A 21,893-nucleotide genomic window follows, 5' to 3' on the forward strand; every position below is an offset into this window, starting at 1 on the left:
GTTAACATCACCTGGGGGGTCTCCTTGGATCAGCTCTGACCCCTGGGCTTCCCTGGTCATACACTCTCCACTCCTGCCTGGATTGTTCCAGGACCCCCCTTTATCTCCCTACCATCCCAGCCTCTACCCCCTGGACCACCCCCAGCAACTTAGCCACCACCAGGGCTGCCCTAGGCAGCCACACCTGCTGCTGTCCCGCCCCTGGTCCCGACCATGCCTCTGTCTGGCGTCCTCCAGTCCTTCTCTTCTGGCCCACCTGGCTGCTGCACCGCCACTGGTCCTTGGCCTGTCTTGAGGCTGGACATAGGCCTCAGGAATTGCTCCTTGCTGCCATGAGGCCATAGGCCAGGAGGACACTACCCCTGTGACTTCATCACCTCATAGCTCTCTTCTCCCCTGCTCTCTTTTGCTGCCGACTGGCATCTTACCTGCCCTTCTCTGCCGCTGAGCTGCTGCTTGTGGCATCCCTGATCTGCTGGCCCCCATCCTCAAGCTGCCTCTCCCCAACCCGGCTGCCAAACTCCCAGAACTCCAACTTTGCTTGACCCGTCTGCTGCCCAGGCTCCAGCAGTCACTGCCGCAGCTCTTCCCATACCCGCTGTGGTCCTCTCAGCACCTTTGTCCCTCCATGTGGCCTTTGCCACTGCCAGGTAAGTGCTTGCAGCAGTGGGATGAGCTGGAGGAGTCATTTGCCAGGCATCTGAGGCAAGTGACCCCAGGGAAGCCCCCAAGTTCAGCCCTGGCGCTGGACAGGGAGAAAGATTAGTGTGTAATGAAGAATATTTACAGCATTTAAATGCATTTGTCATAAAAATTCTAGTGAGCCTTACTGGAATGATGTACCATCTGAAAATAACTATATTAGACTTCTCTCATGAAACTACTATGAGAAGCCAATTTTATAATTATACATGTATTTTTTTAATTAGCTTTGAACAAGATGGACAATTAACACAAATGCATCTTGGGAATGACAGCATATCTAACAATGGGTTCACAGGAACACAAAGGATTTGGAAAGAGGTTGGCTGAGATTATTTTTGTGAGTTGCATGTACTGAAGTGCTCTTTTTGGATTTCCCCCCATTGCCTCAAATAAGGAAAGGATAAAGCATCAGTGAGCAGAACCACAAGTGACAAAAGGCACAGATTGGACACTTGTCTGCTTCCCTCAAGTTTTGATGGGAAATGTAGGCAGCTTGGCAGAATGTTGGACAAGTGACAGTTGAAAACTCCATTGGACAGCAGTCAGAGAGCGAAGCTGTGAGACCAGGACGCCTACATTTCCCATCAAAACTTGAGGGAAGCAGACAAGTGTCCAATCTGTGCCTTTTGTCACTTGTGGTCCTGTGACTGGATATCTCAAGATAGTTTCAGGTGGGTAGCCATGTTGGTCTGTGGTAGAAGAGCAAGATTTGAGTCCAGTAGCCCCTTAAAGACCAACTAGATTTCCAAGGTATGACCTTTCAAGAGTCAAAGGGTCCTTGATCAGGTATGAAACTTCCACTCCTCGTATCTGACCAAGGGAGCTTTTACTCTCCTGGAAATTTTGTTGGTCTTTAAGGTGCTACCGAACCTGAAACTTGGATATCACACACTGTATTCAGATCACGCTTTTGTCATCTTGCTATTATGATATACTCACCCAATTAGCAATGGAGAACTAAGTGATTGTATTTAAATTTGTCTTGAATATTCAAACGAATAAGTTTCACCAGCAGTTTGCAGGACTTACAACAGGTTTTGATAATGAGCTGGAGAGAAGTTAACTTCACATCATCTGTTTTAAAAGAATATTTCAGAATAGTGTACTGCAAAAAAAGTGATAGAATCTGCTCCTTATTCTGTGGGCTTAACACAGCTGCTTGAGCTGCCATCCTAACCATCTGCATACAGTGAGTGGTATTTGGAATTAACTTCAAGACCTCGATTTACTATTGGAAACAATTTAATTTTTCAAAAGGGAATTTCTACAATGAAAGGAAGATGACTTGATATATCTATTCATCCCAGAGAATCTATGTAGTCTGGAAGGCACAAAGGGGTATCATAAAATGGGTACAACAATCAAGATGGATTAATTGAATGTGGCTTTTCTACAGGATTTCTATTGTCTATTTTTAATTTAAAATGCAAAATTCTAGATTCTCTTTTCTGACTTGTTTTGGCCATTCTAAATTGCTACAACATCAGTAATCAAAATTATCTTTCTGGAGTTTTACTAATAATCTCTATCTGATCTCATATGCCAATGAGATCCCTAGCTTAAATGTGCAAAATTTTGGGGTCACTTAGACATTGTGAGTTTTCAGTGAGTCTTATGGTATTGAATAATGTAAAGCAAATAAGAGAACTTATTTTGTCTTTCTTGTGCTATTCATTTATTATCTGCCATCCCTGTATTTCTTGGTGTCTCCAGAATTAAATAGTTCACATCTTTCCCATATCCTAGCATATAAAAGCTGCTCAAGTCTATCAATCATTTTTCTCACCCGTGAACCATTTCTGTTTCTTTTGTGTTTCCTTTAGATGATAAGTGAAGGAATCTGAACATATCTGTGCAAATATGACTTAACTTTCATATAACAATTTAATCTATTATCTTACTCTGGGAATTTACCATGCCCACTTTTTCACCACCAGAGACTTTCAATAATCACACTATATTCACATGTAACTCTCAATTGGTGAAAAACCAGTGCTGATAACACGATCCTAATTGTAGTGAATTAGGAGTATTGGACTGGGATCTGGGACACACGAGTTCAAATCCCCACTCTGCTATGGAAGCTTGTAGGAGGCACTGGGTCTAATCTATTCTCACCCTCACCCATCTCATGGTGGTTGTGAGGATAAAATGGAGAATGATATAAGCCATTTTGGGCCCCCTTTGGAGAGAAAGTAGAGGAATAAATGAAGTAAATAACAAACATGTATTTGTGTGTTTGTCATTTATACTCCATCTTTCTCACTGAGACTCAAGGCGGATTACATAGTGTGAGATTATTACAATCAATATCAAGGACATTTCAACAAACAATGCCATAGGATAGATAAATGCAAGTTTACAACAATAATATTATTAAATAATACATAATATTAGCAAAAATTCAATACAGAGTTGAAGAAATGCAGAAACAGAGCACAAGCAATTCTAAGACCAATACTAGACAACAGAAATACTCAGCAGGATCATACTTAAAGCAACAGGTACTACACAGGAGCACATACTTAAAGCAACAGATAGGACATAAGGCAACATAGTGGTGCAGTCTATGGTCCCTAACTTGTTAGTGAGACCACCTCCCTACAATACAGCCCTCATATCTGCATAAAAAGCCTTTTTGAATAATTCGATTTTCCATTGTTTGCAGAAAACCAGGAGGGTGGGGGCTCTCCTGACCTCCTCAGGCAAGCCGTTCCATAGGGTGGGAGCCACCACAGAGAATGCACATGTATGGGCAGCTGTTGATTTCACTCATGTGCAGAGTGGCACCTGCAGGAGACCTTGTTCAGATGAGTGAAGCTACTGTGGAGGAATATAAAATCAAAATAGTTAAATTATGAAAAACAATACAAGCTCAACACCATTAGAAATAAAACAAAACTGAATGAGATCAAAAAAGACTAGAACTGGCTGCTGTTCTTCATGTCCTCCCCATATATGCATGTATGTAGTATTGATTCACAAATTTATGGCTACCCCAGAAAAGGGCTTTCAAAGCAAGTGAGCAGCAGGGTTGGCTTGCCATTTCTTTCCTCTGCAGAGTCTTCCTCGGTGGTCCCTCATCTGAGTATTGACACTACTTAACTTCCAAGATCTGACAAGATCAGGCTATACTGTGCCATCTCTCCCACCCCCCACCCCCCACAAATAGCACAGTCTAGACCCAATTAGAGAGGGAAAAGGGCAAGCCTGCCAGAAGAGGGAGCTCTAGACTCACAGTGCTGCCACTGGGATCACCCAGTTTTTCATAGGCATAGCCACCCACTCACTTCACACAAATGGGAGAATGTAGAACAGACTCTAAAGATGACCTAGTTATTCATACTGAAGAAGGCAGTCTTTAAGCAATCCTGGCCCCAGACCATTTAGGGATTTAAAGATCAAGACTAGTACTTTCAACTGGGCCCAAATTTTAGTTCTGTTAATGCTCTTGCTACTACATTCCAGACCACTTCTGATTTTCAAGCACTTCTCAAAAGCAGCTGTATGTAGGTGTAGAGAGCTTGCTGTGGTCTAATTTGGATGTTATGGAGACATGGGTGTCTTTGAAACTTCATGGGTATATACACCTGACTTCTGCATTCCATGAACTGCTTTGTTCTTTTCCCATGGCTCCTATGCACCACCTACACCATTCTCCTCATGTCCAGCTTCTACATGACCTTTTGACCCTCCTCCCTCTTGGCTGCTACATATACCCCTTGCCCCCACACCACTTTACCAGCTATTTAAGGAAACTGAGATGTAGTAGTCATGTCCTTGCAACCAACACTGGCTTTCTCTAGTAATCTAATTTGGATTGTAATTTATATTTTTAGGAACCCCTAAATTTTTATTTGTTTATAACCACCTAAAACCTGAAAACTCCACAACAGAGAAGTTGTGGAGAGGCATCTGGCTGCACTGGATGAATAAAAATCCCCTGGGCCGGATGGGGTGCACCCAAGAGTGCTGAAAGAACTTTCTAGAGAACTTGCAGAACCCCTGTCCATCATCTTCAAGGCCTCCTGGAGGACTGGGGATGTGCCACAAGATTGGAGAAGAGCGAATGTTATCCCAATCTTTAAGAAAGGGAAGAAGGATGACCTGGGAAACTAAAGGCCGGTCAGTCTGACTTCTGTTGCTGGGAAGATATTAGAACAGATTTTAAAGGGATCAGTCTATAAGCATCTGAAGGACCGCTCAGTGATCCAGGGAAGTCAGCATGGTTTTGTCCCTAACAGATCTTGCCAGACCAACCTGGTTTCCTTCTTTGATCGAGTGACCAACTTACTGGATTGGGGAAACTCTGTTGACGTGATTTATCTGGATTACAGTAAAGCTTTTGATAAGGTCCCCCATGACATTCTGATGGGCAAACTAGAAGACTGTGGACTGGACAGTTCAGTGGATAGGGAACTGGTTAGAGGACCACACCTAAAGAGTGGTGGTCAACGGCGTTTCATCAGATTGCAGGGAGGTGTCCAGTGGGGTGCCACAGGGCTTGGTTTTGGGCCCGGTACTTTTCAATATTTTTATCAATGATCTAGATGAAGGAAGGGCTGCTCATTAAATTTGCTGATGATACCAAATTGGGAGGAGTAGCAAACACCCAAGAAGATAGAATTAAAATTCAACAAGACCTGAATACTCTGGAGAAGTGGGCAGCTGTGAATAGGATGCAATTCAACAAAGACAAGTGCACAGTATTACATCTGGGAAGCACAAATACTGGATGGGGGATACAATTCTGGGCAGTAGTGTATGTGAAAGGGATCTTGGAGTAAGAGTGGACTGTAAACTAAATATGAGCAGTCAGTGTGATGCAGTGGCAAAAAAGGCTAATTCAATCTTGGGTTGTATCAAAGGGGCCATAGTGTCAAAATCGCAGGAGGTCATAGCCCCTCTCTATACTGCCTTGGTCAGGCTGCACCTGGAGTATTGTGTGCAGTTCTGGAGGCCTCACATCAAAAAGGATGTGGACAAAATTGAGAGGGTGCAGAGGAGAGCGATGAGGATGATCAGGGGTCTGGAGACTGAGCCCTACCAGGAAAGGCTGAGGGCCTTGGGAATGTTTAGTTTGGAGGAGATTGAGGGGGGACATGATTGCTCTCTTTAAATATTTGAAAGGATGTCATTTGGAGGAGAGCAAGGAGCTATTCCAGTTGGCAGCAGAGGGTAGGGCCCGAAGCAATGGGCTTAAATTACATGCACAAAGGTACCAGCTGGATATTAGGAAAAACTTTTTCAAGGTCAGAGTAGTTCAAAAGTGGAATCAGCTGCCTAGGGAGGTGGTAAGCTCCCCCTCACTGGCAGTTTTCAAGAAGAGGCTGGAGGAATATTTGTCAGAGATGCTTTAGGTTGATCCTGCACTGGGCAGGGGGTTGGACTAGATGGTCTGTATGGCCCCTTCCAACTCTATGATTCTATGAAAAAATATTGTCACTCTCTTAGCAGGCCTGTTGCAAAACTTAAATGTTTGAAAATTTTTTTTTTAATGTGTGTTACTTGGAATCTGTGTATACCGAATTCCACCTCCTGCTTTATAGGTAAGTGGCCCAGTTATTAGGTCTTTCATTGTATTTATTTATACACCTAAAAATCAACTGGTATGATTTTTTTAAAGGACAGTCCACCAACCTTTCTCACTAGGATTGCCAACCTCCAGGTAGGGTCTGGAAATCTCCCTAAATTACAACAGTACTCCCTGGAGAAAATGGCTGTTTGGGTGGGTAGACCCTATGGCATTATATTCCATTGAGGTCCCGCTCCTCCCCAAACCCACCCTCTCCCCAGTCTACACCCTCAAAACTGCAGGAATTTCCCAACCTGGAGTTGGCAACTCTTATCTCCTACAAGGCAGTTCCAGTCCTTGAGGGTGGATCCTCCTATTCCCTTTCCCCTAAGGTCTCAGCGCAAGAGGGAAGGGGGTTTGAAGGCACCGGCAATCCTCCTCACTTAGACTCTGAAACAAGATGACAGTGCATCCGCCTTCCTAAGGTTCATCGTCTCACACTCCGCCCGCCGCTAGACGTGTATGGCTTTGCCGTTTGCTCGCCATTCCTTACTCCCAAGGGATGTGGGAACCTTTCTGCACCTCACGGAACCTTTGCTGCGGAAGCGCCTGTTGCAGCCCGGGGGATCCGCTGGGTGGCTCCGGCTGAGGGGACACTTTACTGTTGCGGACCCTCGAGCGGAGGGAGCCGGAGCGAGAGAAAAGACTGAGCGAAGAAAAGGGAGGCGGTGACAACGACGTGGGTGAGGCGGACAAACGGGGGCCGGCGCGCCACCATCAGCGTGCCGAACGCCTGAGCCCCCGCTGTCTCTTCGCGGCCAGGCCTGCAGCCCCACCAGGAGGTGAGAGGCGGCTGGAGGCTCCGGGAGGGATCGCCGCGCACAAATGGAGGCGCCGCTGGGGGAGCGGATGGCCCAGGGGCGGGAGGCAGGCGGGCAGCCAGAGCCCCTCCCCCGCGACAGACCCAGACTCAGGGGAAAGGGAAGGAAGGCCGGGCGGCGCTTCGGGAATGTGCCAGTACGGGGCTGGCTCAGTTTGAGCACCCGGGGGCGGGACCAGGGGAGGGGGTTGATGGCCGGGATTATCACCCAAGGGGACAAAAGCACAGGAGTTAGCACCACGGGAACAATGAGGTGGAGCCCTGTATCTTTAGTGTGGTATTGGAACTGTGATAGGGACGCTTCAGGGTTGCTTAGGGAGTTGGAGTTTGATGACGTACCCCAGAGGGCAAAAGCTGACTCAAACTGTGTTTGAACTTGGGGGAGGGGGATTGTTATCTCAAGGGGAGGGGATATGAGAGTTAAGGATGAAATCTGTTTATGAGAGTTAACTGATACTTCGGTTTTTTAAAGTACTTAAATGTTACAGGAAATAAAAACTGTGACTAGCTGTAAAAATTAGTTTGGGAAGCTTCTTTGAGGAGAGATGTTGATTTGAACAGGTATCTTTTGACCCTGGCCACCATTATGCTAATTGGTAGCTGGCAAGTGAGTGTGATGATAAAACTTAGAAACTTCCATGTGGGACACATGTATCAGACTTCCTTTTTATTCTGTCATGATTAAGATTATTGCCATTTTTCATTTCTCTCTAACCCTAGTGTAGTTCTGATTAGTTTAGGTTTGACCTGGTACATTTTCCATGTAAAGAGCAGCCTCTTGCCTGTTAATAATGCATGCACCATGCAAAAGAAAAGATACTGCTACTACTGTCTAGCTTTGTATGGTGTGCTAGGTGCTGCATAGAAGATTGAAATGGCATGTTCTGTGTGTAGAGGGATTGTAGTCTGCTTAGAAAGGTGGAGGGAAGGATAAGCTTTGCAAGAGCAGCAAGGACACATTGATCAGGAAAGACAGGCTGGTAAAAGAAGGGTAGAAAAAGAGATTGTCATAACATTCTTCTTAAACTGCCACAGCTAGGAAAAGGAAAAGTGATTCACGTTATAAACAATGGCAAGCCTGGTGAAGAGAGAACTAACAATGAAGACTGAAAGAAAATGAATTTATGAAGAGACAACTTTTTCACGTGTTGACTTGAGGAGACAGAAAAGAGCACATGTGCCCCTGTTTTCTGTTCCTCTACATCTCTGCCCCATCTGAAATACAAAGTTGCTATCTTTCCTGCACAAGAGAGACCCAGACACTTGATGTACGGGAGAGCTTTTGCAACTCATAGACAGAGAGAAATAACATAATCAGAGTAATGCAATAGTAGATCATTTAGAAGTGATCTGAACTGACTAGAGAAGAGAAGAGTTTAGATTGGGGTAGGCAGTTATTGGTACATGTGCCAACAGTGGCACACAAGATCATTTAGCTTAGTACCAGGGTCAGATCTCTGCCCAAACAGCTAAGACACTTGGCAGCACCGCTTGGGCCAGTGATGTGGAATAAGGCAGTAGTCATGGCTTGTGCCTTTCATTGCTTTCCAGACCTGTCCAGCCTCCAGCTGCATTCAAGGCGAATCCCTAAGATGATGGCTACAATGCTTGCTTCAAATATACACATTTTTGTCCCACCCTTCTCTTTTGTTTGCTGGCACATCAGCTTCATGGGTAGATGTTGATAATTTTTTTTTGGTACTTAGGCTAAAAAAGTTGATTACCCCAGGTTTTGATTATTAGATTAGGAATAAGTTTTTCAGAAGTACACAGAAAGTTGGATCTAGATGATAAAGTGTCAGGATCTGCCAATAGGCTGAATGTGGGTGGAGAAAGAAAGAGGTGAGTTCATTTTCACTCAGAAGCAGCACTCATTTCGAGGGGGAACGCACAGGAACGCAGTTCCGGAAGTTCCCCAAAGAGGTCACATGTCAGGTGGCCCCGCCCACCTGTCTCTCGGACATTTTGGGCCCGTTTCAGCCTGGATTGGGGCCGAAGTGGCCTGGATCGTGTCTCTGACTGGTGGTGGATCACTCTCCCACTCAGCAGTGGCCCAATCCGAACCATTTTGGGCCCCTTTTCGGCCATTTTCAGCCCCTTTTTGCCATTTTGGGCCCAATTTCGGCCCTGAATGGCCAGGATTGGGTCCCAAACAGCCAGAATAGGTGATGTCATGGGATGTGGCATGTATTAATGAGTTATGCTAATGAGTTCCTCCAGCTATTTTTCTATGAAATGACCCCTGCTCAGAAGTATTATGTTTGTTGGGGATGGGAAAAAATCTTTGAGGGGGGGCAGAAAATGTGTTTGAATTGGAAGAGTAGGATCTCAACTTTTGGTGTGATATATAAAGTTGTACAGGAGGAAGTCTTAGTGAGACCTCACAGATGTATCTCTTGCTTTTTTAAAAACTAGAATACGCCTGGCTGAGGATGAAACAGGGTGAATATTGACAGTGGGGAGATCATAAAGAGAACAGAGGAAGGCAAAAGGTAAAGGTAACAAGGATTGAATACTAGCAAATATAACTGTATTTAGGGTTAGTTGGGGTGAAGACTAAGCTATAGGCTTCTCAGTAGAGGGAAGGAGGGGTGCACTACATAGACAGGTTTGCCAAAAGGCAACCTGGAGATATAATTCCCAGGCCCTTTCAATAGAGGATTTTTTTGTTTGGAAATAACAAAGGTTTAATGGGATGTTATTTACTGCCATGCCCTGAACAGGCAAACAGGGCAGCAAGGGAGAATGGTTTGAGTTCTTCTGAGAGTAGGGTTTGGGTGTGTGTGTGCATCAGAGTGGTGGCAGGGTTGGAGGATATGTTGGGCAGAAAGGTTAGGGTAAGGCAGTGGAAACCCTTAAAAATAAACACGGGACCATGTGCTCTTTGTAGGAGGGGATGGAAAGCAAGCGAATAATTTTGGCAGCAGAGTTCTTGATTCTGATGAGCGGACTACATCTGTTCTTCTGGCACCATTAATAATAAATAATGACTCACCAGGATTCAGCATTATGTAACTGAGAATTATCCAAACTGAACCACAGGGTTTTATTCTTTTTAAAAAATAGAATGGTACTTTGTTACTTCTTTGAAGCAATTAGTTTGCTACTAAGAAAAAAAGCAGTATGAGATACATCTCTCGCAGATTGAGGCTGCTGTTACATTTTATGAGAGTAGGATTAAAAATCTTGCTGGTGAATGTCCCTGTTTAAAACAGTCTGTGCTTTACAGACTACAATTAAAAAAGTATTGTTGACAGATCTGTTGACATGATGGTATTGCTTATTTAAAAAAAAGGTGGAGGGAAGCCTAACAATGAAATCCTAAGTAGAGCTACTCCAGTCTAAGCCCACTGATTTTACATACTGTAAATGTATGTTCTATACCAGTGGTACCCAATCTTTTTGGGTACGAGGGATGCCTTTTTAACATTAACATTTTTCACAGGTCCTCTGATGATAGCAGTTGTACTGTTAATATCTGTTGATTGAGAAAATACATAATGACAGATCAAAATTACAATGCTTAGTGTGCATATGAATTGGTGGACTCCTTGCAATAACTCCATGACCCCCCCCATTGGTCCTTGGCCTCCATGTTGGGAACTGCTGGGCTGTGTTATTAGTAATAGCTCAGAGATACCTTGGTAAGGGACAGGGATTATAGACTAGGCTATCGGGTACTGTCTGCTAATGTAGATACTCTTCTTTCTGGGAAGTTTGACATTGCTAAAGATATCATGTTAATTACCCTGAAATTCAGAAAGGTTTCATCTATGTGTTTGACTTTCTACTAGTTTTTCATATTTGCTGTTTCCATTGAAAGTCCCAATTGTTGGATTTTGCCCTGTGAATGGCCTAGCTCTTGAATATAGTGTATTCACTTGCAGTATTGTAATCTGCCTTGTATCTTAGTGAGAAAGGTATACTATAAACAAACAACAGTAATAATAATTTATAAAAAATACAAAAGTAACTGATGGCTGTCTGCCAGAAGTACTGAAAACATGCATCTCTGCAAAAGTTTTTCTTTAAGGTCTGTCTCATACCATAGGTCATTGGCTCACATTGGTAAAACACCAATGCTAGATTTTTTTCCCCACTGATGTAATGGTGTGCATTATGTGGTTAATGTGTTTTTATGTGTTTATTAATGCCTGAAATATTTTAATATTTTGTTTTGGTGTTTCTGATTTGGGTGCAAAGTTGGCATAGAAATATTTTAAATAAATAAAATAAATCATTTCAAAAACGGAGTGAGAGCTGAAGTAGCAAGTCATAAACTTTTCTGTTTTGCATCTGCCTTACCACAGTTGCTTCGCAATTCTATTCTGCCTAGTTTTTAAAGTCTTCTGCCACTGAAGTCCTTCTAAGGATATCCCCACTTTTATAGCTAAGATGGGTTGTTACCGGGGTTATGTCCTTTTTCTTGGTGACAGATTATAGAACACCACCCCCAGCTATTTCTTGTTAGGGGACTGTTGTTCTCTTTTAGACACTTAAGTAAAATCTTGAACACTTTCCCAAAGCTTATGGCAGCATTTAATTTTTGATTTTTTAATACTTTATCAGCAGTTTTATTATCTGTAATTTCCATTTTATTGCTGCTTCTTATTGTACTTGATAATGTTTTTATAATTATTATAAGCCATGTAGGGGATCAGTACAATAGGATAGAAAGGCTTTATATAAATCATGAGGTATCCTTATGAACAGGATTTTGTTTAATTTACAGCCCTTTAAACTAGTACTAGTTGTACTAATACATGAGCTGAAAGCACAATAATGGAAAGTGTCCAGAGGAGGGCAACAAAAATAACGAGAGGTTATCTCCCTCATCATTCTATGAGGAAAGGTTGAAAGAGCTGCATATGTTTAGCCTGGAGAGGAGGCAACTGAGAGGTGTTATGATAGCCCTCTTCAAGTATTTGAAGGGCTGTCACATAGAGCACAGAGCTGAGTTGTTTTCTGTTGCCCCAGAGGATTGAACAAGAAAAACGGGTTAAAATTAAAGCAAAAGAGTTTTTGGCTAAACACTAGGAAGAACTTCCTGACAGTTAGAGCAGTTCCTCAGTTGAACAGGCTTCATTGGGAGGTGATGGGGTCTCCTTCCTTAGAGGTATTTAAGAAGAGGCTAGAGGGTCATCTGACAGCTATGATGATTCTGTGACACAAGGTGAATGTATGCAGATCGAGAGAGGAAGGTCATGAAGGGATTAGCTGGTGCTAGGCTCTCATGTCCCTTTCTTATATACCCAAGGAAATGCCAGGTGCTACTTCAGGGTCAGGAAGGAATTTTCCTCCCGTAGATTGGCTGGGGATCCTGGAGATTTTGTTGTCTTCCTCTGTTCATAGAGCATGGGTCACTGGGGCAGAGTGGGAGATATAGCTGTGACTTTCCTGCATTGTGCAGGGGGTTGGACTGCATGATCTTTTGAGTTTCTACCAGCTCTATACTTCTGTCATTAGACTACAGTCTGAATCTATGCTACAGGGAACTAAATCTGCTGGGGTTTTAAAATGTTAGCTCCCTTTCCTATTTTTGTTAACTTTAGTATAGCTTTCAGTATAAGAGGATTTTAAATGAAGAAGTAAATAGAAATTAGTGTGGGGAGATGCTAAGTTCAGCCTGTGACAGATTGTCCAGACTGAGCAGGTAGCCTGCATTGCCGGTCTTTACAGCACCTGGGGATTTGTGATTGGCTTCTGGAGTTACGGGTCAGATTCTAGTCTGGTCAGGTTGCTGTAGCCTGGAAGGAGGTGTGTTATGCAGGCTACAGCAGCTAGGCCTGTGGGATGGGATATGTGAAACTGTGCCAGGACAGGTAGGAGTCCTGGTTCAGGTTACATCCTGGTACCTTATTCTGGTCAACTGACTAATATGCTCACCATATGGGATTAGTTAAAGGGAAGAGATAGGATTATTGTAGCCCTTCAAGATGCTTGGAGGTTGTCTAAATCCACCATAGTAGAGACTTGGGTAAATGCCACAGAATCAGCATGAGCAATCATAGAAGCACTGTATTTCTGATGGTATTAAATCTTTGCAAATTTGTCTGTATATATCCTATTACATGTTTATTGAAATGTCTTTGAAATTGATAGTACTGACTTGTTCTGTGTAAATCGCCTTGAGTCTCGGTGAGAAAGGCGAACTATAATGTAAATAAAATAAAAAGAAGGATGCCAGTGGCAATACAGCCCGGAAAACCCACAACAACCAAGGATGCCAGTGTGGTTGGGTGACCTTGGGCCTAGTCACAGTTCTCTGGAGCTCTCTCAGCCCCACCCACCTCACAGGGTGTTTTGTTGTGGGGATAATAATGGCATACTTTGTAAACTGCTGTGAGTGGGCATTAAGTTGTCCTGAAGGGCGGTATATAAATCAAATGTTGTTGTTGTTATTTTTATATCATGGAGGCTGTGAAAGGCTAGAATGCTTCCTTTAAAAAGCATTACCCAAATAAAATAAATTAAAAAATCTCAGCCCCTTCAAAGAAACAGGCAGAGAGTAAGACAAGTAACTATGTCAGAGAGCTGATGCAGGATGAAATTTAAGAGCTAATTGACAAATAACAATTTACAAGTCACCAGGACTGGATGGTTCATCTGAGAGCTCTTCAAGAACTTAGATGTGAGACAGCCAATCTTTTAACAAAAATAAGCTGTTTATTCCTAAAGCCAACCTTTTAAATATAATATAGCTGTCTTTTTAATGGGTATGGAGAAGAACAGGATTGGGTTTGAAGTGAGATTCTACTTTTGGATTAAGGCAAAATATGGTTTTCAAAAACTCATAGTTTATTAAATGTATGGTCCACTTGGTTGTTATGACGACTTAAAAATTATAAAACATTCATAATCCATCTTTTATGGATGCAGGCAATCCCTCAAACACCCTGGTCTAAGTTCATTTAAGGTTTAAAAAGAAATACCAGCACTTTGAATTGAGTTTCAGAACAAACTAGAAACCAATGTAATTGTACAAAACAGGGAAAATATGGTCATCTAGTGTGCCCTGGTTAATTAATTAATTTACTTCATTTATACTCCACTGTTCTTCCCACTGAGGACACAAAGTGGCTTATGTTGTTCTCCTCTTCTCCCATTTATCCTTAGAGCAACTTAGAGGTAGGCTAGGCTGAGAGTGCATGACTGATTCAAGATCACCCAGCACTCTTCTGTGGCAGAGTGGGGATTTGAGCCTGGGTCTCTCAGGGTCCCTGCACTCTAAGCACAGCACCACACTGGTTAACACCCTAGTTGCCACAATCTAGACCATCTGAGATTTTTGAACCACTTTAATCTATTACCAAGGTATGTGTAATAGGCCTAGTCCACTGTTTCAAGGAATAGTCACAACTGGTAATCAAGCCTAAACTGTGCCCCCAAAAAATCATTCCTGGCTATCTCTGCCACCTGTTTTTCAATGTTGCCTGTTCAGAACTGTAAAGCTACTTAGGGTTGGGGTTTACTTCCAACAAACTGTGCTTCTCTCTTGTTGGATTAAACTTCAATTTGTTACCTTTCACAGACTTTGACCACTGATTTAGAGTCTTTACAGCCTTTCTGGATTCAGTTGGAGAGAGTGAGAGCAAGCACTTTGTATCAGAACTGTGCTGATGATATTGTACTCTAAATTTGCAGATGTCCTCTCACAGGAGTACAGTGTAGAAGTTGAAAAGCATAGGAGCATTTGAAAAGCATAGGAGCATAGAGGCAAAACAAGTCTTCCAGCACCACCGCCATGAGGAAAGCTGTTGTAAAGCAGTGTCCCCTTTCCATTCACTTTGGTTAATTGTCTCGGGGGATTATCATGGTTGATGGTATTGAAAGCTGCTAGGAGACCTCAAAGCACAGGTCTAGTGAAGCAACCAATGCAGTTTCTGTCCCATAAGCAGACAGGAAGTGAGACTGGAAAGAGTCTAGACATTGTGCAAGATTCTATCACAGCAAATTATGATATATGCAAATCAGGAAATGAGGGAAGAAATTGAAGTGCATGAATAGAAGAGAGTAGGAAGCTTGTGATCCAGAGGAGTGTATAATGGAGCCAAGGAAGAATACGCCTGGCTGAGGATGAAACAGTATAACTTCTGCAATGAGAAGTTCTGCCTCTCTACCTTTTAAATGTTTTTGTCAGTGTTAACACACTTGTAGGGGGGATGCTGTAGTTATTACACTAGGTTTTGGCAAAATCCCTCACTACAGATTCCTAAAGAAACTTATCAGGCCTGGTTAAAGAAGAGGGACCAGAGGGCAAGAATGAATGAATGAATGAACAGTCTTTGTGTGTTGCAGCTGGGGCTGTTTACCATTGACAATTGAAAGGGTTGCCATGAGTGAAGACACCAAATTATTCAGATTGGTAAAATCCTAAGCAGTTTGTGAAGATCTCTCCAGACTGGATGGATGGGCAACAATAAGCTTAAATGAAAAGTAGGTTTGGTACCATTCCATATTTAGTAGTACTGAATTGCCAGTCATATTTCTGTTAAATCTGTTGAAGAGATCAGAGAGCTGTTACAGCCAACCTTCTGACTGAGGCCCTTCTCACTAAATTCCACAAGAATAATTTCATCAAATGATTACTCTGGGCCTGCTATTTTTTGTTTCTTCCTTAGCTAAAGACTAAGGTAAAGATAATTTTCTCCTTCTTTCCAAAAGGGAAGCCAGTGTAGGGTAATAGTGTTGAATTTGGACTAGAGTGGTTTGAGTTCTATTCTCTGATCAGACATGTAACTGGCCCTTGGAGGCCATTTTCTCTCAGTCTAATGCATCTTTCAAGGTTTATGAGGATTAACCAGTGTATCTCCCATTTATACAGAGAGCTAGTTTGGTGTAGTAGTTAAGAGCAGCAGGAATCTAATCTGGAGAACCAAGTTGGATTCCCCACTCCTCTGTTTGAAGCCAGCTGGGTGACCTTGGGTCAGTCACAGCTCTTTCAGAGCTCTCTCAGCCCCACCCACCTCACAGATTGTCATAAAGATAATAATAGCACAATTTGTAAACTGCTTTGAGTGGGCGTTAAATTGACCTGAGATGCAGTATATAAATTGAATCATCATCATCATCATGCTTTGAGCCCCTTGGAAGAAGAGCAGAATTTGCATTCTTATTTAATTGGATATTTAAATCCTGTTATTCTCTCTAATAGGAACTCAGAACAGCTTACATCATCATTCTGCCTTCTTCCATTTTATCATCACAACAGGTTAGGCTGAAAGTGTGTGACTGGCACAAGACAGTGTGGAGATTTGAACCTGGGTCTACCAGATCCTACTCCAGCACTCTAACCACTACACCACAATGAGATAAGAAAAATGGTAGATGAATAATGGCTGAACAAGTTTATTTTGCAGCAGAGACAAAATATATTTCCATCTCTTGTAATCTCTCCATGGTTTTGAAAAGATATTGTCTAAAAACTAGGCTTCCTTTTTAATATGCCACTGTTGAAATATATATGTTGAAATGTATTGAAAGGTTTTCTAGAGGCCAGATGAACATTCCCTTTTACCCGATTTGTATGTATAGCACAGGGTGACTTAAGAACTGCTTGTGTGTATTTATTGATCTACAGTTCCCCTCTCCCTCATTTATCACAGTTTTGTGCTAAGTGGGAAGATTACTTATCAACTGATTAAGTGTACAGTTGCTTAACCATTTATTTCCAATCAATTAAACATCTACTAACAACTAACATAAAAATATTTCAATAGAGATGCTGTCCTGGAATATTTCATTAAAATGGCAGTTCCTTGATGAATTATTATGGGAAATAAATTAAAAGGATGTGTTGCTTAAATAACTAAGAACAAAGCAGTCATAAAGATCCATTCACAAAGACAAGTCTGATTAATACCTGCATTTTAGTCTGTGGTTGATGAAGTATTCAAGATACCACTAATTTATTGATTAATGCTTTATGCCATACCTTTTATTTCTGCAGAGATAATTTATATTTATTAAATCTGTTGTGGAATTATGGCTATAAAGCTATATCTTAATGAAAAGGGATGTATAGGCTTTAATTGCTTGGTCTGACTCTTGGAATGTTTTAAATTAAACATTTCCTTTAAGGAAAAAGAAGGAAAATTAGGACTGCAGATACAAATTAATTCCTCCCCTTTTCTTAGTGATACAAACATTTTAAATATTAAAAGTGCAATCCTGACATGGCTCCTATGTAGACTCTGCTGATGTATATCCTGCAAACACTTCCTGGTCCCCTATGCTACGTTACATGAAGCTGTGAGGGAAAGGAGTAGGAGACTGGAAATGATCAAAGAGCTATGTTGATCCATATTTTGATCTACTTGGCAGATTATTTAGTTTAAAAAGTGAATATCCTATCTTTGTAGAAAGACCCAAAGTGGGTAAGAAGAAAGTTTAAGCAACAAAAATAATATGAAAAACAAATTAAATAGGAACAAATTAGTGCTAGGGCAAAAGTAGGTTCATCCATATAATCAATATGTCATTCAGACGTGAAAGAACAAGGAGAAAAATCACAATTATTTTTGTATTCAGAATGTTTCATTGCCATTGCGTTGAGCAGACATTTATGATTTTTTTTAGATTGCCTTATTACTGCAGTGTTTTTAAAAGCTTTTTTCAGCGCAGAGGCTGCGATCTATAAGGGGAGGTTGTACAGCCACCCTAAAAGTGCCCACAAGTTTTGGGAGCCCTGATGTATAATATATGTTTAATGTTTATGAAATTCAGAAGCATAAAGGAAGATACTAGAGGCATTCTGTGGGTCATATAGTTGTTGATGACTCGGCCTATGCTGTCACTAGTCTGTATCATGTTATGAGTCACATCTGTTACCATAGATTTATTTTGCTGAGAATCTTTCTCAAACCTTCCATTCCAGCACAGTGAAGTTGGTGAGTTGGGTAGCATTTTCTTGCATCCCTAACCCTTTTCTCACTCCCATCCCACAAGGTTTTTTGTGTCTTCTGATTTCCAGAAAAGTAGCAGTATTAGGTTTCCTGAAAATAGTTGGGCCTTCCTATATTCAAAATTATTTCAGGCTTCATTATCATAAAGCGCAGAAAAATCTATGACCTGAATTACTTCTGACAATTTTAACTCTGTTTCCTAGTGCTACACCAGATCACTCATGAAAGATCCTAAGGATTTCCGTATCTCTGATAGTTTCTCATTCTGTCTTTACTTAAAAACCTAGGAAAGAGATTTGTAGGCAAGATTTTATTTCCCCAGCATATTACAGTTAGGAAGGGTTTTGACAGGCAAACAACTTCTCCTTTATAGTCACTTAAGCATATTCTTACCCTTCCATCCTTTGCCCTTTTTATTTAGCAAACTTTAAGACACACAAAAATTGTTGCAATATTCCTCTAAATCTTCTACGATGGTCGTGGCTGCTTTTCTTCCCTCTCCTATATTTTCCAAATCCTTTACAAGCTTTGTTGCTAATCTAAATTTCTTCCAGTTTGCATCTTGATGCTCATAGACTGGAGCAGAGTTGAGCATAACAGAACTGTTGCTGCCAGTGTTTTGCAGAATATGGTTTTATTCATGCAAAGAAAAGCTCCATCATGATGTTGCAAGTACTCACGTGTTATTTATACATGTTGCGAGTTTTCCCCCAGAGGGATTGTTGTTGCTTAACAGCAATATTGCACTGCTCAGTCAAAATAATTTTGTTTAAAAACCTCTGTGTTATGTTTTTCAGTTCCTCTCAGTTTTGTATCACCTCCTGTAAATAATGGGTGGATAAGTATCACTTATTAACGTGTCCCTGGGCAAATATAACCACATGTAAACTGATTATCTGGTTATCCTGAGAATTTCTCTAGTTAATCAGAAATTTGGAGAACAGGGTAAAATTCTCTATACTGTTTGTCAGGATTGTGCAGACAACTGGTTTATTAAATGGTTGCCTCCAAGCTATGCTAAGTACACCAGAGCACTCTTTCTGTGCTTTCTGTGCTGGCGCACATGGGATCTGCACATGCACAGGCTAGCCACAGACATTTTAAAGCTCCTAGAGGTGCGAGACGCTCACCTAGCCTTTTCATGTGCTTTTCTCCCAGGCTATAAAAGGTGGGGCAGGCAGCTCCCTCCTTCAGTTCTCTAAGCATGTGCAGATCCCATTTGTACCTGCACAGAATACCACTTGATGAGCAACAATTACAGGTCAATGCAACCCTGTTTTAAAGAGTGCAATTCAAAGTGCTGGTTTTCACCTACAAAGCCTTTGATGGTCTTCAACCCCCATGTCTCTAGGACCACCTTTTCGGTTGTTCTTTACCATGATTGCTCTGCTTATCTGAATAAAATCTTCTGAAGATGCCACTCTACAAATGAGTACAATCAGCAGCCGGCCGTTCATGCAAATTCTTTGTGTTGATTCTCAACTTGTAGAACAGCCTGCCTGCGGAAGTGAGAAAGGCCCTTACGCTTCTGTCATTTTGCAGAGGATGCAAAACAGAAATGTTCACTAGTGCATTTTTATAATGGGATTAAAGCTACCGTATAATGGAACAGCTCTGGAGGTTGTTTTTATAAGGGACAAGATCGTAGTCACTTATTGTATTGTTATTGTAGTCTACTATATTGTCTTCTACCTTGGTAAGCCAGCAGGATTTGAGTCCAGTGGCACCTTAGAGACCAACAAGATTTTCAGGGTATAAACTTTCATGAGTCACATACCTTCTTCAGACCTGTATCTCAAAAAGAGAGCTTTGACTCTAGAGAGTGGACAGAGCTGGGGGGGGGGGGAAGAAAACGATTTATTCCATTTTATTTTTTCCTATTGAGAAATTTCTCGCCTTTTGAATACTTGTGACAATTTTCAGAAAGGAATTATTTTTTAAAATGTCGTTCAATTAAACAAAATAGATTAAACAAAGAAACACAGAAAAAGTTAGATCTGCTTTAATTTTAATTCATAACTGATAACATCATCTCTTCTTTAGTGGTTGGAGCTTGTTCCCTTTTTGTTATCTTTACACCCTGTCTCTTTCTTGCATACCCTCACAAAGTTGGTCCAGATCACAGGCTTTGTTATACAACCATGAGACTCTCAGGAATATTGCCTACATTTCTTAGTATGTGAAAGCCGTCTTCATATATTGTGCCTATAACTAAAAGGGCAGCCTTCTATTTATTTCTCTGCCATACTAGAGAGGTAGGTGATTTGAATAGTATACAGTTGTGAAATCTAGATGAATCGTGTGATCATTTTGAGGGCAATTTGTTTATAATTGGAAAAAGAGCCATGGTTCCAGTGATTAAATAGTGAATGTATCTTTTTTTGAGGAGGGGGAGAAGTTACAGTAATCTACCCAGGGCCTTTTTCCAGCAGGAATGCAGTAGAATGGAGTTCCAGCACCTCTTAAAAATGATCACGTGGCCCCGCCCCCTGATTTCCAGACAGAGGGGAGTTTAGATTGCCCTCTGCGCTGCCAAGCAATGCAGAGGGCAAGTTTAATACCCCTCTCTCTGGAGATCGGGGGCTGGGCCACCAGTCATGTGATCATTTTCACCAAGGGCAATTTAAACTTAAAAAAACTCCCCCCTTGTTCCAGCTGACCCAAAGTGATGTCGTTGTGTGGTCCTGAGTTCCACCACTGAGTTCCACCACCTCTTTTCCCAGAAAAAAAGCCCTGAATCTACTCATAAAACAATAGCTGCAAGTGTAATCAGAATGCATTATGTAATTACCCTTGGTGTTTGATCTGAACTGGGTCAGACCTGCATGAGAAATGAGGGCAGTCTAGTATTTGTAATTCTTACCTGCCTGTGGTGCAGTATTGATGTTGTATATCTGAAGATTGACAGGCTGGCTGGAAGCCCTCCAGAGAAGCCCTCTGTATGCAACTGAAAACAAATAAGGCAGCCATCAGGCACTGGGATGCAAGTATAGCAGGTTGATATGATAACCTTAAATGAATTCACTCTTTTGTTGCACAAGGATCATTGAAAGCGTGTTTAACTTTTTAGCAAAATAAAATAAAAGTCCAGTAGGCACTTCAAGGACTAACAAATTTATTCCTGTATGAGCTTTCATGAGCTCACTTCATCACTCCGCTGAAATGCATTCTTAAGTGAATGCTTATGCTGAAGTAAATGTTACCTCTTTATCTTTAAGGTACCATTGGTCTTCTGTTTAATATTTCTGCAATACACTAGCATACTGTCCATGTTGTTTACTTTTTAGAAAGCTTTTAATTAACCATGTAGTTACTGATTTTAGTAGACTATCTACAAACTTGAGCAGTGAAGCAACATAAGTTGATAAGTAACTGAATATAACTTCTGTTGAAATGAGTGTGGTCTTTTAAGAACATATGGTTTTAGTTAAGGTTCTTTTAAGTGGTAACTGAAATGTAACCACATTTCACTGGTATAAAATGGTCATTGTAAAAACCTTGGCTTAACTAAAGGTCTTGAAATTGTGTTAGAACATTAAATTCATTTGTAGAAGTGATTCTTTATGTTCAGCAAATGCTAAATGGGATGAAGTTTTTTGTAGTATTTGTGAGTTTATTGCTGATTTATTGTGAGCCCCAGGTGCCAGGTAGCCATGGTACCTAGGAGTTCCATTGCATTGGTTAGTGTTTTCAACACTGATTTTACTGTGATAACAGCCACAGTTACCCCATTTTATTTATATATATCTCATTGCTTTTGTCATAGCATAGCTTGCACAGAATTACAAGAAACTGTGAAGTGTATAGCTGTAAGTTTTGGTAGCAATAACTAGAAAATATGGTCATTAAAATACAAAAGCCTGAATGCTGAAAAACGTCTGTGGTACCT

The 21,893-nt window shown here is 41.5% G+C and overlaps 1 protein-coding gene across 5 annotated transcripts in view; it reads left to right on the forward strand.

Moving 5' to 3' along the window:
* The first annotated feature begins 6,899 nt into the window (after window positions 1–6,899).
* RAD54L2 (RAD54 like 2) overlaps window positions 6,900–21,893 on the forward strand; it is a 131,040-nt gene continuing 116,046 nt past the window's right edge. For 4 of the 5 annotated variants that reach the window (XM_054976863.1, XM_054976862.1, XM_054976866.1 and 1 more), the window contains exon 1: window positions 6,900–7,062. The gene's annotated coding sequence lies outside the window, so the exon portion shown is untranslated. Of the gene's footprint in view, window positions 7,063–9,515; window positions 9,599–21,893 lie in introns of all 5 variants that reach the window. The other variant, XM_054976864.1, reaches the window with a different exon arrangement.

This window comes from Eublepharis macularius, chromosome 4 (assembly GCF_028583425.1).
Source record: "Eublepharis macularius isolate TG4126 chromosome 4, MPM_Emac_v1.0, whole genome shotgun sequence".
Classification (NCBI taxonomy): Eukaryota; Metazoa; Chordata; class Lepidosauria; order Squamata; family Eublepharidae; genus Eublepharis; species Eublepharis macularius.